The sequence below is a fragment of the Melospiza georgiana genome, chromosome Z (genome assembly GCF_028018845.1).
Source record: "Melospiza georgiana isolate bMelGeo1 chromosome Z, bMelGeo1.pri, whole genome shotgun sequence".
Classification (NCBI taxonomy): domain Eukaryota; kingdom Metazoa; phylum Chordata; class Aves; order Passeriformes; family Passerellidae; genus Melospiza; species Melospiza georgiana.
In genome coordinates, this window is record NC_080465.1 from 25,050,819 (window position 1) to 25,069,792 (window position 18,974).

The 18,974-nt window shown below is 41.5% G+C and overlaps 1 protein-coding gene across 11 annotated transcripts in view; it reads left to right on the top strand.

Moving 5' to 3' along the window:
• The first annotated feature begins 339 nt into the window (after positions 1–339).
• The window catches only part of SEMA4D (semaphorin 4D), a 99,155-nt gene continuing 80,520 nt past the window's right edge, over positions 340–18,974 (top strand). For 7 of the 11 annotated variants that reach the window (XR_009115875.1, XM_058043148.1, XM_058043150.1 and 4 more), the window contains exon 1: positions 492–549. The gene's annotated coding sequence lies outside the window, so the exon portion shown is untranslated. Of the gene's footprint in view, positions 400–474; positions 550–792; positions 847–18,974 lie in introns of those variants that run through there. The other 4 variants (XM_058043141.1, XM_058043145.1, XM_058043144.1 and 1 more) reach the window with 3 other exon arrangements.

Sequence of the window (18,974 nt, forward strand, 5' to 3'; positions counted from 1 at the left end):
CCCAGGTGGCGCGGGAGGAGCCCCGGCCGGGCTAATGTCACCCGGTGCCGTTGCCGCTCCGGCCGCGCCGCGGGGCCGCTGCCGTTAACGGGGCCGCGCCGGGCGCGGGGGAAAGGCACGAGCAGCACCAAGGAGAGGGCGGCTCAGGCCCCTGCCCGAGCCCCGGGAGCGAGGGCCGGGCCCGCCCCCAGCACCGCTCGGCCGCCATACTGCGGGGCAACCCAAACTTGTTACACACGGGCACCAACTCCTCCTCCTCCTCCTCCTGCCCCTCCCGCCGCCGCCGCCCTGCCCCCGCCGGCGAGGGGAGGAGGGGGCTGCGCCGGCCCAGCCCCAGCCGCGGGGAAGGCGCCGAGGCAGGCAGGCGCCGTGCGAGGGGAGCGCTGCAGCCCCCCGCAGGTAGGAGCGCCCGGCGGGGCGGGCTGTGCGCCGGCCGGGGAGGAGGAGACGGCGGCAGGGGGCGGGCGGAGAGAGCAGGAGGCGGCGGCGAGGGAGCGGTCGGCACTGGTGCAGCGACCGTCCGTGCCCGCCGCGCCTTCTCCCGCCGAGGTGGGTGCGGGGCTGGGGGACCCGGGCGTGGGGGGCGGGGGGGAGTGGCGCGGCTGCTCCTAAGGAACGCAGTCCGTCCTGCCGCCTGACAGGGCCCGGGCCGCCGCTGGGCTCGGGCGGGGGGCTCGGGCGCTGGCAGCCCCCGCCTGCGACGCGGCCGGACCGAGAAGGAGAGGAGGAGCCTCCAGCTGCAGCAAATGAGCGAGGGCTGCCAGGTTTATAAGTCTGCTTTTCCTCCCACCGCCCCCGAGCCCCGCTGACTCTGGCGGCAGCGACCGCCGGCTGCGGCCCCGCCAGGTGCGTGCCCGGGGTGGCGGTCGGGCCCCCGCCGCCCGCGCTTGCCGCACCTGCCGCGGAGACGGGGTCCGGGGGCGCGCCCGAGGGTGGTGAGGACGGATGCGAGGCGTCTTCGCCTGGCTGAGAAGTGGTCGGTTTCCAAGGGCCAGCAGCTCAGGTTGCCAGGAGTGTGTCCGGGCGTTTCGGGGAGGCCGCTGTCTGCTGGGAGCCGCCGTCCCTCGTTGAGCGAAGAGCAGTACGCGGCACTGGGTGCTTGCTGTGGGGTAACCGGCTGCATGTGTTCTGAAGAGCTGTTATGTGCTGCTTTAATTTTTAGCTGTCAGGAGAGTTTAAATCAGGTTTCCACAGAGGTGCTGAGTTTGCAAGGTACTGGTGAAGAGAGAGTTTTCTATCCCCATTTGCCCCTCAGCTAATTCTGAGGGGATGTCCTCACTGCTTCCCGGAGGTGTGGGTTGTTGCATGGTATTTTCCGCGTATACAAAACTACGCATCATGGGCGTTTAAGGGAGAGGGATTGAGTGGATTAATGCAGCCGTGGTAACTTCATTGTTGCAGCTCCTTTCTATTACGTGACTGCCTTTAGCAGGGAGGGGAACAGGAGCTTGATCCTGCTCTGGTGTAGGAGGGAACCTGATGGATCTGTAGATGGAAGGGATTTTTCAAGTCTGCTTTTTGGTTTAATGCTGAAACGTGTTCCTGCCTTCATGGCGTTATTGTCACGTACCTCTTACGGGGAGTTACTTCGGCTGAAAAATGTGAAAAATCACCTTTAAGTTTATAGCACCCAGGTATTTCTAGTAGCTCTGGAAATCAGTGCAGTAATAACGCCTCTTTTTTTAAAGAAAATTGAAATTCTCGCAGTAATTAGCACATGTCTGTTGAGTGCTTTGTGCCCATCAGGCTCAGAAATAGCTACTGATCTCATACTCCCTTTTGGATACCTGTATGGAGGTTTTGTTAGAGAACTGTTTAATGACTTCTTTTATTAGAAAGAGTGCGAGCTCAGGCAGTTACGCAAGTGCGCCTAAAGGAAGCTGTGCTGGCTGCATGGATGGCGAATGTGGAGGCCGAGCCGGAGTGGGAGTATCGTTTACAAACGGAGTTAGAAAGGGGCATTGTAAGAGAGGACCGAGTGGCTCGTGTTGGGTGAAATACTGTACGTACCATGTTCCCTGCTGTGCAGGGAAGAGCGTTTGTACCGTGTGCTGCCTGGGACGAGCAGGCTATGGATGGATGGCCACTCATTCTTTCTGGTAGCAGAGATGAATTATAGGTGACTTTTTCCACTGGAAGCAAACGGGTGGCATGAGAATGTGTTACTGCGTTTATATGCTTAGAGGGAAAACAAAAAAGGGAGGCTTTGTAAATGGGGAGCTGGATTGACAGATGAAGTCTGTCTTTACTATCATCTCTTGGCTTGTAGAGGAAGTATTTAACCATCTCTCCCCCCTTCTCTGAAGCAATTACTTTATCTAGCTTTTTCAATGGTCCAGGATTGCTGCAGAGTCTGCTGACAAAAGCTGCTTGCATTCATACCTACCAAAATAGGTCTATAGCTGGTTTTTAAATTTCTCTCGTGTTTTTTTTTTTTTTTTTTTTTTTTAAGAACAGAAGCCATTGTAGCTACTTCCACAACAAATTAAGTGTTTGATGTGAACGGTTCTGTTTCAAAACTCTAACACTGATTCATAGGTTTCATAGGTTTTTCTGGACACTCTTAAGTACAGGTGTGCCCACAGACTTAATTTAATATGATGTGTTGCCATCTCTTTGCTGGTACTATGATTCAGTCTTCTTTCCTCCCCCCACCATCCCAGTCCCTGCATAAACAGCTATTACACTGAACACTTGATAACCTTTTCTTCCAAAATGCGTGGATTCATACCATTAAGAGGTCCTGCAAAAAGAAGAGATGTTCTAGATGCCTTGGCACATCCCATGCTGGCCTGCCTCCTGAGCAGCTGAGCCTCAGAGTTCCCTGCTCCGTGCAGCCTTTTGCTGGGGAGGAGCTAGAGAACTCGAGAGGATCTGTCATCTGCTGAAGGCCACTGGGGTGGATGGAGCTGAAAGCTGCACTGTGCTTGCTCTGCAGCTCACTCTTGTCCTCTCTCCCACCTGTCTTAGGTGGTGTGTGCCAAGTGAATATTTTCGTTTTAAAATACATTCTCTTAGCTGTTTTCTTGCAGGGAAGCAAGTGAGAGGTCTCTTTCAGTCATGTCGAAATCAATTATTGTTCTGGGCTGCTAGCATTAGATGTAATACTTGCATATGTCACCTAGTTTGCAAAAGGTGTTGGATAAGTAGCTAGGTGGTTGTGCCATAATCTGATTGTTAAGGATGGCTTTTCTAAGTGGGAGTCTAAATCAACAGAAATAAAATCTTGGAGCATTTCTATCATGGTTATGTTATCTTGGAACTCCACTGATTGATTGTTTTGTTTGAGTTTTGGTTTTCTCCAGGAAAAAGGGAATCTCAAGCTAGTTGTTGCAACAGGCATTTTGTAGATAACAAGAATATAAAGTATTTCTCCTGAATGTTCAGAGCTGAAGTTATTTAACCCAGGTTTTGCCATGCAGAGGTAATGAAATAATTGCCAAAGTTGACTAACATGTCTTGTAAGCCTCCAGTGCTTCCAAGTGTTGGATCTCGTTGAATTCATATTTTGTGATTTGAATGAGTTGAAAAGTAGCTTCTGAAGGTATATGACCATAAGAGCATTATTCATGAGTGGGTGGTGATTGATGATGAGTCTTACTAAACTAAAAATCAAATACTTGTAGACATGACTGAGACAATTTTTCACAGTGTTTTAAATTCTGGGTAGCATGTGAGAATAAGGTTTGAGATTTAAAGATGACAACAAAAACAAGTAAAGCAGATAGGAAACTTCCATTGTGGTAATATTAAACAGTTTGGTGGGGGAGTGTGCTCTGTTGTGCCCTATACTCAGTTGCTGTATGCCATGTTAATTAACTGAAGAAAGGTATGCTCATTTGGAAACTTGCATAATATACAAGGAGCTGGAAGTGCTTTTGGCTTTTTGTTTGGTTGCTTTTTCTCTGAAGTTTTCTGCCTCCTTTTTTCTAACTAGTAATTTCTCTGATGATAAAGCAATGTTTTATAAGGCCTTCTTCATCTGGCTTTGCATGGTAGTCCTGTGCCTGAGTGTTTAGGTAGGTAGGTAAAAGAAGTGTATTGAAAAGAATGAAGAAAGTCCCACTTAAACTTTACTTATGTCTTGAGCTTGGGTAGTTGAAGTGCCTAAAGAGCTGCTTTTCAGTGGAGCATACAACTGGTTGAGTACCAGAAGGAACTTGGGAATGCCAAAAGGCACTGCCAAAGCTTCCATTTGCAGTTAACTTGCCTGTGTATTGATATAGCTGTGCAGGCTAGATGTGGTAGCTGTTTTAATTGTTTTCCTTCTGATATGAAGGTTTTGTCCTTGTTCTTGGATGGACTGATGAAAGAAACCAAGAATTACTTTTTCTGTTCCCATAGCTCTTCAGCTACAAAGAGAAAAAGTAGAACCTCCTATTTCAGACTAATGTATGCTGTCATCCTGGATTGGGAAGTTACAGATCTTGCTGTCCAGAATGGGATTAATGAGGTCTTACATTTAATTGTATTCTGGCCAAACAGCTTTTATGTTCTTTTATCTGCCTGTAAAGTTCCAGGAACGCGAAGGCCTGTTTAGCTTCTGGATGTGCTACTTTAGCCTGCTTTCATTCACCACGAGGGAGGATACTGCCTGCCTGCAGTAACAAGTATGTTGAGCTCCTCTTCTAGCCAAGGGTGTCCAAGAGCTGCCGTGTTTCCTCCTGCTCCCTGTAACACCAAGTTGCGGTGCAGAGAGCTTCTGGGTATGTCTGTCCTTCTGAAAACAAAATTAATAAATGTACCAGAGCTTACTTTTACTAGGTGTAGTGCTTTCTCTTTTTTGATTATGGGATGGAGGAGGGAAAGAAGACTTGTATTGAATGAAGGGTCATGAGTGTTTTTTTCAGTACTGTAACTCTGAGACTTTTGACACATCAGTCTTTTAAAGCACTAAATAGCAGCCTTTACTTCAAGAGTATGTTGTTCTGTACTGGGGGAGCCAGTTCTTGTGGCCTGGGTGAGGGGACAAAACAGGTGCCAAAATAATAAAGAACTGTAAACAGATGAAAATAATAATAAAAATCTGTAGATGTAAGCAGATAAGGAACTTAGGAACCTTTATAAAGACTACACATAGTTATTTGAAGATCATGTTTGAAGTTTAGAACCAAGTTTGTTGGTACAAGAAATAGTGGACACATTTTTATTTTTCTCTGCTCTTCCACCTATTTCTTTTTGTCTCTGTTCATGTACAGCAGTGAACTCATAATCCACTAGGCATTTTCTGCATTGATCCTCTTAAAAAATTAGTATTAGCCTATATATGAAGCAGGCTAAAGAGGATTGAACACTGCTGCAAAATTAGTACCTGTTGGCCTCATTGGAAGGACAGGCAGGTTCCCTGTTTCTTGTATGGTTGTGTGTTCCACTGCAGGGTTGTGCAGGCTGAGCAGATATGTATTGACAAAGCACTGGTATGGAAGTGACTTGGGAATATATGGAGTTAGCAGACTGGGAAATTGTGATGTTGTTCGTGCATCTGATTACTTAGCTGGGAGACAGAAACGAATATGCAAAGCAGGGGAGGGTTTATGGAGATGGCTGGTTCTACTGGGAAAGCAGGGAGGCGAGGAGAAACTTTTACAGACTTGGTTAGCTCTTTGCTGGTGTACAACAGAGAGACCAAAGGTTGCCTGGAACCTAAAGCAGGTCTGACACAACTGCAGCAAGGCGAGACAATGGGGAGGCTGGAGTTCCCTGTGCCCCAGTAAAACCTCCAGGTCCATACAGATTTGCATACATTGCAAATGGCAGAGCCAAGGAGTAGGGGGAAGAATGCATGAAACGTGATTATAGTTCTTGCTTTGTTGAAGAGTGGTTTTCACAGCCAGCCTTTAACAGTATTTCTGAGGTTTTTTCCTTCTCTCAATATAAAGAAGGCATTCTTTTTGCCCCAAATCGTTGATTTATAAGTATATGCTCAGTTGTGCTTTTTTTTAATAAACAAATGATACTGTATGAACTTTGCCATTGAATATACAAAGAGATGAATAGAAATGTGAAGGCTTTTTGTTTTTATAGAATGTCTTTGTTCTCATTTCCACTGAAAGAGATAATGAGTTACAATTGTGTGTTAGTGGAAAAATAATGCAGGATGTGGGGAAGAGGCCTAGAGATGTGGAAGCTCTTGGATTTATATGTGAATTCTCTCTCTGTGTAGATTTTAGATATTCTGGGGAGAATGGAGCAATATAGACTTTTTAAAAAACAAAATGCACATTGAATTGACGTCTTAAATCAGGTCATTGAAGTTGTGCTTGACATTGGTTAGGTTTGTTGTAATTAAACTCATTCTGGAACACTTCAGAAGGAGCTGTTGTTGGTTTTGCTGAGCATGATATGGACTGGTCAAAGTTTGTGTGAGGACACATTTAATTCCATAATTTAGCTCCATAAAATGCATTCATTAGTTTACCTTTCTGGTTTGTAGATCATTTCTTGTGACAGTAGGAAAGACTAAACTGGCAATACTGTGTGGTGTTTGGGACTGTCATATGGGCATGGACAATACTGGTTTGTTTGCTAGAATTACAGTAACTTGTAAGAATGCATGTCAATGCAGTATTTTACATATACTCTTCTCTGTGCTTTCACCTCATCTAGTAATGTTTGAATTTATTCAGAAGATATTTATTAAGTCACATTTAAGAAATAAAATCCCAGTTGTTGCAAGCAGAACACTTAACTGTTCAGTAAAATCAGATGAGACTCTTTTTCTTTGTCTGAGGATGTAAGGAAGACAGTTTGTGGAACGGAGGGATCATTGGACCAGCTGATACAATGACAGGCTTTGGGACAATCAATATTCTCTCGACCTAATCTTATAAAATATTTATTGCCCTTCTTTCTGAGCCCCATCTTGGATGTTCTCAGTAGACTGTAATTCATGCCAGACATTGCACTGTGGGCCATGGGGTATTGCTGTGTCTAAATCTGTACTCAGTTTGAGTATTGTAAGAACTCTCTGCAAAGCATTTTAGAAGAGAAGAGTGGTCTGCGCACAGAAGTTAATAATCATGCCCTCGTCTTGCTAGCAGGTTTGTGTGGGTGGAACGTAGCTGAGGCTGGGCATATGCCTGCTGAGGTTGCCCTCTAGTACAGGGACCTGCACAAATACGCTCTCTTGACCTCTCAAAATAACAACAACAAAAATCCAAACCAAACAAAACCCCCCCCATGACAACAACAACAAAACGATCCAAACCGGCCAAAAACACGCACACAACCCCCCCTAAAACAAAAACCCCAGTAGCAAGCTTTAGTTGTCTGCAGACTTTAGGAGTCTGCTGAACCAGTGCTATGCTTAAAGCTTTTTTTTCTCCCATATAGCTGTTGTTTCTTTTCACTAAAAGTGCCCTAAAATGGCCAGAGGCAAGAAATTCAGGCATTCCTTTTTCCACTCAGCAATTGAATATAATTACTAAGGATTTGCTGTAGGTGAATATGTATGCGCACACAGATCCCCATCTGTGTATGGCTAGATGTACCCCACCCAAAGTGTCTATTTGTCAGAAGATTATTGATTGATCAGACCTGTAGGTGTAAAGAAAATAAGTGCCTTTGATGGAATTAGTGTCTCTGCCAAGAAAGCAAAGCTACAAAAAACTCTGCAAAGCCATTAAAAAGTGTCTGTATTTTGCACAGTGGTAGTCATTAATGTTTTCTTTCCTGTTAAAATCTAGTCTTATTTAGATGATAGAGTGACTGCCTTTTTCTTCATTAAATTGTTGGGATTGTTGAAAATCTAAATGTTTAGATGTTTGGCCCTATGGAAATAAATTTACTGCTTAGTTATATCTTACTTAGGTTTTACTCAGCATCAGTAATACTGATAAACTGCCTTGAAAGGTCATCTTGATTATCTTCTAGGTAAGTGAGACATAGAATGTAGTTTCATTTCTTTGGTACTGGAATCAGTTGTGAAGGATTGTGTGATGAATATGTGAGACCTTTCCATAGGCTTAAGAGCTTTTATCTACAATTTCCTCTCTCTGAAGAATTAAAAAATAAAAGAACCAACCCATAGGTATACATTCGCAGTATATTAACTGTTTAATGTACTTGACTAGCTATTTTTAATGAGAGTCAATACTACTGAAATAGTTTCTTTCTTAAGATATGTAGATAAATTTATTCTAAATGTATGTTAAATCTTACCTTTTATGTGTCTAAGGGATTTATTATTCCAGTGTCAGAGGGTATGTGGCACAAATCTACTTCATACAAACATGTGACTGTATAAATGTGTATATTGGCTCGTGTGTGTATTAAGATGTTGATAAGAATGCATTTTTAGATGGTTGAATATGCCTCTTTGGAATTAATTTAAAATAATATTTTAAAAAGGCATCTGTTTTGCAGTTGCCTTGAAATGGGCTGCCTATGTGCATAAATTGTGCATCAAATCGTACATGCTGATATCCAGGAATTCCACTGAGATTTTTTAAGAACTTCTTTTTCCCTCTTTAGCGCTGACAACCATCAGAGGATTATTCAGACGCTGTCTTGTGTTCTCTAATTTAATTGTTGGCTTTTATGAGAGTTCAGTTCCTGTTGCTGCATGTCTGCCTCTGTTTTTTGTCATAGCTCTGCTTTCCATCTTCTGGAATAGGATGGAGAGTTATTGTCTGTCAATTGTTTTGGAAAAAGGAATTTCTCAGCAGATTATGAAATGATGCTCTTGATCAGGTGGAGCATCTGATGGCCTGTGCAACATCTGGTTTCTGATTAGTGTTTGCTGAGAAGGCAGTATACTTTGAAGATGAATTAGCTGTAGTGTGAGGGAGGGATGATGCTGAAGTGGATTTGGGAGCGTGTCCCGGGGGAATGGGCGAGTGCAGCAGAAAGTCACTTGAGCAGGAGTAGTTACTGTTTGTCTGTGGGTCTGTGGACGGTAAATGGAGTCAGCTGTGCTAATTTCTATGCAGTAAATGGCCTCTGAGAGTCAAAGGTGCTAATGTGGCCCTGTCATTACAAGGCGTCTGGCAGGGAAGGGAGCTTTGAGGTTTCCACAGAGAGATGATGGCCTGCATATTTCCATGGCAACAGCCATCCTGTACACGTTTAAAACCTTTGATTAAAGATACAGAAGGGAGGGGGAGATGTCTTTAAAGTTACAAATGTACAGCTTTAACTTGATCTTTCATTTTAACAATATCCCTTATTTACAGTCCTTTGAGTGTGGAGATATTTATAAGGAACAGAGCTGTCGTTTTCCCATTTGACAGACTCTGAGATGGCATTTGGGGCATAAGTGATGTTCTGGAGATGAATATCTGACTTTGATTGTAGCTGCACCAACATCACTCCACCATCTTAGTTGCTGTTTGTTCACATTAGAGTATTTTGTACCAAAATTCTACTCAAGTTTATTATGCAAGGGGTTTGTTACTGATAGAAGTGTTTGTGAGAATTTGTGCAAGAATTTTAAATAAGTTAGAGACAAAACTTCTAAATTGTTTTAGATGGTGTGATCTATTTTTTTTATCTTTTACATAAGCAGGAAAGGTGAGTTTAGCTCACATCCTCACCACATGGTTTAGAAAGTAACAAGACTTCTAGTTAAAAAATCTTTTCAAAATTTATTAACTAATAAAACACTACTAATAAAGCTATTTATACTTTAAGTTAATCTTTAAATATTTTATCATAAAGACTCATGCTACAGAGTAAGCTTTCTTAACTAATCATAACACACAAACCTACAATACTATACCCTAAAACTCTAAACTTTCCTCTACTTAGTTTAATGTATTTCTACTTTAAACTATAAATCCACATTCTCACTTCCAACACCTAAATTTAGAAGACTTTTCCAAAGTCTCAGATCAAATCCTATGTTTAGTTCTAAGCTTTGTCTTACAAGCCCAAAGTTCTGAGAATTCCCTGCATTTCAGATTCTAACATTTGAGGAAGCAAGCTGCTAATATTCTGTTGAATAAGACTTATTTTCAAAGCGGAGGAACATGAGATAGCCTAAACTGTAGTTTCTTGAGCAGTATAGTAGCTGATGTGCAAAAACCTTACACTGGAGGGGAGAGCAAACTGTTCCTGCAGAAACTTAGGCTTTCTCTTGGCTTGCAAGCTATGTGGAAGGCGTATTTGTGCTTGCTGCATCTTCAAATCTCTGCCTCCTTTCCCCATCTCTGTGTTCTTGACAGTATTTTTCTTCATGCAGTGGTGGCCAGGTATCAGGATTGCAAAAGGAGTGTTCTCTGCCCGGGTTAGCTGTTCTTACTTGTAATTCTCAGGTGCACCATGTTGCACTTCCTGGGAGTTTTTGTTACCAAAAAGCACTAGAACTTTGCCACCCACCACTTCTCTTGGATCATGCTTGTGAAGAAATAGTGAATTACTTTTGCATTTCACGTTTATGCTAGAAGAAGTTGAGCTGTAATACCAGAACTAATGCAATGGGACCTTTGCAGAAGGATGAAATAAAACTCTGTTTCTTCTGTGCCTTTACTTTGGACAACTAGGCTGTCTTTTTGCTTTGGACTGGTCAGTGGTGACTCTAGGTGAGGCCGTTGCTATCTTGGTGAGGGAAAATGACAGATATTTTGTCGTGACTGCATGCAGAATCACTCCAGCATTTTGCCATCATTTCTTTCAGAAGGAAGAGGTGTACTGATGCTACTAAGCTTAGTGGTTGGTGATTGATAGTTTAAATGGACAGAGTTGCCTAGGGTTGCCAAAACAGGAAATTTTAGTGCTGCAGATGTATTGTTCCATCTGAATTGCTAAGGCTGAGCAGACTGTGGTTACTACGAGCCTCAAGTACTGCTTCTGCCTTGACCATGAAGCAAAGCACCCTTCATGCTCCACTTATGCAGATCCCTGATGTTCCTTGAGGGAGTTTTTGGTACTGAATGACCCAGTTGGTTACTGTGGAAAGTTCATAGTGACTATGCAAACAGGACTGGAAAGTTCATGATGCTGGAAGATATCCCAGAAGGATAGTCTCCATTATAGAAGAGATAGGGGAAAAAATACTTGGAGGAGAAATTATAAAGTATTGCAAACTCCCTTTTTTCATTTAGGCTGCAAAGGATAATGATCCTGTTACTAATCTGTGTAATTTTTTATTAATTCTCATGTGTTTGGAATGGTTTACAGTGACTTCTGATATGAATAAGTATTTCTGCTCACTTTGAAATAAGAGATATGTGTTGTCTGCTAGGGATCTAAGTAAAAGCAGAAAACAGGTCTTTGTGACATCCGGACCACATATCAAATGGACATGGCAGCATAGTTACAGCATTTCCATCCATTTTCTCGAATTAGAAAGGTCAGTATGGGTGTTTGGTTTTTTTTAAAGTAGGCAGAGGATGAAGCATTGTTTTGACAATTTTTGGTTTTAAGCAGAGTTAAACAGATGCATTTTAAAGCCAAAGTAGCTTTTGGGTCAAGTTGCCTTAGTGCCTGAATGCAAGATGTCATGCAAGTGAATATAGTAACATCCAGGAAGATCATGATCATGTCTTCTGAGGGAAGAGTGCTGTCAGTAAAACACCAGTCACAACCCCCTCTCTGGGGTTTTGTTCTGGTGATTACCACCGGAGAAGAAAGTTGTGCTGTTTTTTTCAGCTTCTGCAATGTGGCAGAAGGACATTCCCATAGCAGTTTTAGTGCTAGGAATGGATTGGAATAATGCTTGAGAGTAGAAAGCATTATTTGTTAGCTAGCTTCTCTCCCAGTTACAGCTAAGATTCTAATCACCGTTTTAGGGTCCTGAAAACTTGTTTGCAAACTTTTTGAGGATTTATGTCCTGTGTAGAGGATAATAGAGAATAAAACCAAGCAAGATCCAGATAAATAACATTAATTGAAACTGCCTAAAAGGGAGATAGAGATGTCTAGAGGTGGGAATTAAGTGGTCTAAAGGATACTGAAAGTGTGTGTTGGAGTTTGTAGATGGGTACATAAAACGCAGAACAGGCTCTGATGATCTGAACATGTGCTTCTGATTGGAGAGGTGCTGTGGCAGCTCTGAGCTTGAATGTTCAGACCATGATGTTTGGGTAGTCTTTGAACATTTTGCCCTGATCCTGAAATGTCTGCCTGGATAAAGCTCAGCTGGAATAGATATGCATCTAGAAGATAATACTGTAGCCTTTGTTCGGGTTTTGCAGAGAAAATGAAAAATGTTTGGCTTCTGAAAAATGTTTCAATGATCTCACTAGGAAGAGCAATGTGGATTTTTAATGTAGTACTTACATTACAGCCAGTAACACCATAAAAATGTTTGGTTAGATGTCCTTGCAGGATTGCTGCCGTGACTTCAAAACTTCTTCAGATGTGATCAAATGACTTCAGCAGGCTCTTTTAAGACCTTTCCTGAGGTGTTGAAATCCTTTGTGGTTGCATGAGTTCAAGATGTTAAAGCCCTGAGATGTAAGACTTGATAGAGTCAAAAATTGTACATGTAGCTGAGATTCTGTATTTCGTTACTTAGGCAACCTGCTATTATTTTTTTTCTTTATACATTGCCACCCCTGAGCGTGCCCTGTGTTCAGATAGACGAACCCTTTGGTTAGGGTTAAAATTAATCAAATATTGACAGTAGAGCCAAAAGCATTTTTATAGGCCATACTATCTGAAGGTGGCATATATTAAGATTCTTGTGGGAAGCAAGAGAAAATGAAATTTAATTTGCTGAGATACTGAAAATAATGGTGCATATCAATTTTAGCATTCAAAGAGGGAAAGTACAGTTTTGAGCCACTGTTTGTTTTGGCAAGTCATTTTTTTTCAAATGCATTGATGGAACTGTTTGTACTGTCGTGAGCCAGAACAATGTCAGGTGGGTACTGCGTGTACTGGAACAAGCAACTTTAGTGTTTCCTGAATCATCCTGAGTAGAGGAATGTGAAGGACAAAACTGTAATAAAAACGGATGATTATTGCTTTTCGCTGAAAGAGAAAAGTTGTAGCTAAAATTCAGCTTAGTTTAAATTCTTATGTTTCATTTCCTTTACTCCAAAGGAGTTCATAAAAACATAGATGATACCTTGCTTTTGAAGACAAATGTATTCCATATGAAGTCAGGCTTCATTAAAATTAAAATCACTTTAGTCTAAATTTTAATATCAGGCTTCTCAGTAATTGTTTTAATGTGAATTTTAAATTAAAACTGCAAAGATAGAGTTGGTGTAGTGTGTTTTTAGTGACTGATAAGTGTATGTTGTTATATAAATCAGGTTACATATGTAGGTGTTTCTAGTACCTAGGACAAAGATGTATTGTATATAAAGCTTGTTTTTCAGTTGCCTTAAATTCCTAATACTGTCATGTACATCAAATTACACACATAGCTGTTTGTTCTCTTTGCACATTGGCACAGATTTTCCAGACTCATGCCGAACCAGTAGTGGTATTTGTGCCAAAGGGTTGAGTGTTTGGAATAAGAGGGAAGGCGTGCAGTATCCAGGACAGCACTAGCAGTGTGATGATGGTGTTTTCTGGGGCTCTGCTGTGATTTGTATCACAAATCTGTACACAGATCAGTCTGTGTAGCGATTGTTCAAAACCTTGTATTTGTATTAGTACTTTGAGTGCCTGTGTTTGTGGCAGAGGCAGGGAATGGGAAGGTGAAAGCTGTTAACTGTTCATGCACAGCAAGATGAAAAAGTCATCAGAGGCTCTGTCGTGGCCCAGCTGTTAGCTAGCAAGTTACCCATAGGAGTAAAGTACTTGTGCTTGTTTTGGTGTTGAACTTTGTGGCAGGTGGAAATCAGGAGTTCACCAAAACAGCTGAGTGTTTGCTGTGGTGATTGTGGCATGTGTCTGGACTTTGGCTGTAACTCACTGCTCAGCTCTTTGGCAGGAGGACAGTGTGATCTGGTTTTAAAGCCTGAGGTCTCTGAGAGGCATGTGAAACAGCCTAGCTCTGAAACTGCTGAAGGGGGAGAAACTGTGATAGCAAGGAGGATCAGTAATGAAGCTTAGTGCTTCTTGTGGCCATCTGCAGAGTTGAAAACGTTTTAGTGAGGTTTGCTGTTTGTTTTGTAATGGGCAGTCATGTAGACATGCATCACAGAGGCATACATTGATTAATGAAGAAAGTGTTTCTAGTGAGAACAGGAAACACTTAAAAACCTGAGCTTTTTATTAGCACTTCCCATTTCCTGTCCAGCCTCTCTGTTTGGTGAAATACAGGAGTTTTACTCTGGAATTGAATGCCTTAATTCACAGCATTAAGTGGCAGCGGTGATGACTGTTGCTGTGGGAGCCTCACTGAGGCTCCAGCCTGCTTACTGGCCATGACAATCTGGCAAAACTTTCTTGAACTCAAGGTTTCTTTATCTGCTTACATTGCTGCCATGTTTCTTCAAGTTTCTCAGGATGCCTTGATCATTTTCAGGATATAAAGCGCTGCTTACTTTTGTATCTCCCAAAGTACAGTTTGAGAGGTTCTTTCTCCATTTTCATGTTTCTTCAAGTTTCTCAGGATGCCTTGATCATTTTCAGGATATAAAGCGCTGCTTACTTTTGTATCTCCCAAAGTACAGTTTGAGAGGTTCTTTCTCCATTTTCAGAACTGTGATTTAATTTTAATTCCTAATTGTATTTGTTTTTCAGAGTTTGTGTGAAAAGGTTGAAAGTATTCCTGTATTACTGTGATGTGACTTAAAGCAAGGGTAGTTTAATCTTTTGTAGCTGATGAAAATGTGAGCTTTAAATAACATTCAGGAAGCAGAGAAGAAATATAAGAAGAAATATATGAGAGGTTGGGGAAGTAGTTATAAAGGCTTCGGAAGCTCTCTTCCAGCAGTCACACTGTGCCTGATAAAGCCAAATTAGGTAGTTCCCTTTATGTGGAAAAGAGGGACTTGGAAATTGTGAAAGGATGATGTTTGTTGCTTTCACAATTAATGAGTTCCATTTTCAGCAAAAATCTGAAGAGTTTAGGCTCATGTCGTATTGGTGGCTTTATGGTGCTACCAGTGCTGTCATATTCTGGTGGCATTCCAGGGCCCCAAACAGGCAGATGTGTTAAGAGTTTGTGGTACCTAAATGCCAGTGGGAAGCATGGTCATTGCCACATGAAGTAGTTTGAAAGAAGAAGAAAGTGAGCCTTATGGAAGGAGGAGAAGCAGAATTTTGAAGATAATTTGAGTGGTCCCGCTCCTTTGAGTCACTCAACTTTGCCTTTGATGTTATATCTGAAAATGCTTTCCAGGTAAGTCTTTCTGTGGAAGGGAATCCCAAATGCTTGGAGGAGGGAAAGGTCGCAGTAGCTGTTAGTTTATGGAATATACAGCAAAGTTAAAAAGGTATGGGGCGGGGGATATAAGCATCAGCCACGTGTTTGAGCTGTATGGCACAGACATCAAGAGTTAGGAAGGGCGTGGAGTTGGGAAGGATAGAGAGCTGTATAAAAAGAAAGATGTGTGGGATTTACATTTTCTTACAGAAAAGGTAATGTCTAGATTTTCAAGTGAATGTGTCATGTGGAAAGAGAAGATGACTTGCTCTGAAAAAATGCTTCCATGCAATTTCTAGATGCTGATGTTTCATTGTGGAGTGAAACTATAGTGTGTGTTACTGATCTGGTGAAAGGTGAAATACGTATTATTCTGATTCACACATTACCTTCTTGGTATACCCACTGAAAGTATATCAGCAAATCCCATGATCACGTTTTTCTTCTCCTGGCCTCCAATTTGCTGAGAAAAAGGTAACTAGTTTTATTTTCTAAGGTATTTGTGCAGAGAAGTAAATTCATTGCATTTTGTAAATCTAGTGGAATTTTACTGATACCCTTCCTGTGCCAGAGCATTAGAACTTGCAAACCTACTGATGCTGATTACCATATTCACACTATGATAAAAATTTAAAGATAATGCAGTTGATTATTGCTTGTGTTTTTGCATCTACGTATACTAAATATGCTGGAAATTCATTTCTACAGATGAATTTTCCCTAAGGTTTGTATTCAGGCTGCACTGATTGATCCTTGGCATAGTTGTATCAATAAGCTAAGTCCTAATAGGCAGCTGGTAATAGAATTGGGTTTTTAGAGGGGAGCCTTATTGGCATATGGCTCTCATTATGGGGCACTACCGCATCTAAAGTCATTTTAGTTCTTGATGTTGCAGTAGTGCCGTGTAGGGATGGTGCGATTGCTCCAGGGAGAAGATGGAAATGCCTCACATCACTCAGCTGTCCTCCTGCTGATTAAGGAGTGACACTGTCCAAGATGCCTTTAGGAGGCAGGCAATTATTTTCAGACAGAGAGATGTTAACCAAGAACTGAAGCCTTATGGGAACAAAGGATAAGCAGGGCTGGAGAGCGGGGAGGCTATTCCCAAAACATTTATTTTGCTGCTTTTTAGTATTAGTGTCTCTTGAGAAAGTCAGCTCACAAGTGCTAAATGCTTCACCATGTAAATGGAAAACCTGTGTGAAGAGCTAAGTGTTCCCTGTTTCATATTCTTTATCTTTACACTTGCTCAAATGTAAAACAACCTCGTGCTAATTTGCATCCTGTTAGTGAGACCAGCACTGATGCTCTTTTTTCTTTCTACTCATTTCAGATAGTATTTCGGGGTTTGTTTTGTTTTTGTTTCAATACTGATCTGAAAGCTAGTTTTTTAAGCAGCAAAGGGGTTTATATCCAGCAGGCTGCTGCCATGTGGTCATTATTTTTGTGGCAGACTCATTACTTGATGACAAAATTCAGGGCATTGCCAACTGCTCAAGGCAACCATTTGCTACTGTCCTTGTAATAGAGCTCTCGGAACAGCCATGAAGCTTGAGTTGCAGGTAAGAAATTAATTTTTTAGATATTTTGTTAGGCAGAGTAAATTAAAAGTTTATTTAGAGATTCTTCTAGTAAATGAGGTGTCACAATAGGGAATAATTTAGTGGCAGTGGAAAAGAATTTAACTTGTAAAATGGTGTAATCTAGGCTCCAAATGGGAGAGGTTTACATGGTGTAGTCACTGTTGACTGATCAATTTCATGATATCATAACTAACAATGAAGCTGTTTGAATTGCTTAGCAGATTGAAGTTTCCTAAACTAACTCTTGAGTCATTTGCCTATGTAGAGATTAATTGTAAGTGTTCTTATGTGTACATCTACATCAGGATATCTTTCTATGACTAGTTTTCATGATTTCTGTAATAGCCTTGGTTCATTTGGAGACATACAGTTGTAGTCCCCAAGAAGAGCAATGCCTCAGTAAGGGCCTCAGTGTTGTCTACTAGGACCTACTGGGAAGCTGTTTTCTTTGTTGTTGTTGTTGGTACATTGTTTATACATACAGTGTGTTTTCTTTTGCTATACAGCTTAAATGTGAAGAAATAATGAAAAACACTGGTACCTGTTTTGAGTAAATTGTAGCTGAACAATTGGCTGCTTTGTCTGCACTGTAAGTGTGCAAAACTGTAACTTGAATCTTGAGATTTATTTTGAAGACGTCAGGCTTTGGTGTGATTTTTAGAAATGTATACAGAATAATCTGTGTTTAGAAAAGTGGGTGGCAGCTGCATATCACTATTTTTTGCCCAAAGACATGAAGTTAGATGAATAAATGGGGGTTGGGATGACAGGCACAGACCTCAGTTGTGCTTGTGCTCTAGAATGTACTATTGCATTTTCTGGTTATTGCTTTTGAATCGTGCCAGTGCTTTTGCTTTTATTGAAACTTGTGGTATGTATTGCATAACTAGCATTTGCTTTTACTGGTTTTGTGATTTTAAAAATTTAACTGTACCTTGATTATCAGCACCACTGAAGCTCACTTGAATAAGTGAATAGAACGCACTCTGCATAAATGCAATATCAGTAGGGTGTTGTTTGGAAATATGTGCAAAACAAAAGGGCAAACCGAGAATAAAATCTGCCTTTTAGAAGGCATCAGAATAATCTTTTATGCTTGTAAAAGATCTCTTTTCTTTAATAGCAAGAGTCTTATTATGCTGAAAGGATACTGTTACATTTTAATTACATTGATGCTTTGTCTAATAAAAAAAAATGTGGAGGTGAATCTATGTGGACTTTGAGAAGCTAAGAATTTAAGAAGAAACTTACCTGGTACTCACTTATCGTGTATATTTTCTTCAGTATTTTTTCAATATGTTAATTATTCTTTAATATGTTTTAATATGACCTTTAGTCAAGGTCTCACTGAACCTTTGAATTCCCAATGAGTTTTTAGATAATTTGGTCAGAAAAAGAAGACCAAAACTGGAACAATGACAGAAAAGCAGATTCAGGGAAATGAATGTTTGTCATTGAGTTGTTTATTGTCAGTTGCATGTGCAGTGCTCTCTGAAGTTCGATATCATAAAATTTCTTTTCCTCTCCTACTATGACAAAAAAGGTATGTATATTTATGTTTATTTCCAGGGAGATCAGCAGAAAGCAGACTAGAGATGATGATGTAGTGTGCAGAATGGGGAAGGATTTTGCAGCAAATGAGATGATGGCAAACAGAAAAAATTAGATACCTCTCTTGAGGAAGTCCATCTTTGTTGGGGGGGGGAAACTCTCCTGAAGAATGTAGCTGAGTGGATGGTGTGCATAGATCAGTGTGCAGGGAGCACTGAATGGCTGCAGGCAGGGGAGTAGAGTTTGGTCTGGTGGTGGTAGGTACTTCAGGAAGAGTTTGCCACAGCAGGCTTTTTTTTGTTTTGGTTTGTCTGCTGGGAGATGAGGATTGTTTTTGTGGGTGCAGGTGGTTTTTCTTTGCAGTCGGAGGGATTTGAGAGGGTGGTCCCATCTATCAGTGGGAGATGTGTGTGATACAGACCTGCTTTTCTCGTGAATGGCTGAAACCTGGCGCATGGTGTAGCTTTCATTGGGGAGCGGTAAGCTGATACTTCTGGTCTGCAGTAGCAATCATTGGTGTTTTGCTCTCTCCATTTTCTGTCTGGGTGTGTAGCTGTGTCTGCTTTTTCCTATTCCTTTCTCTTTTTATTTTTTATTTTAAGCTAGTGCCACATGACTGCTGTCTTGCTTTT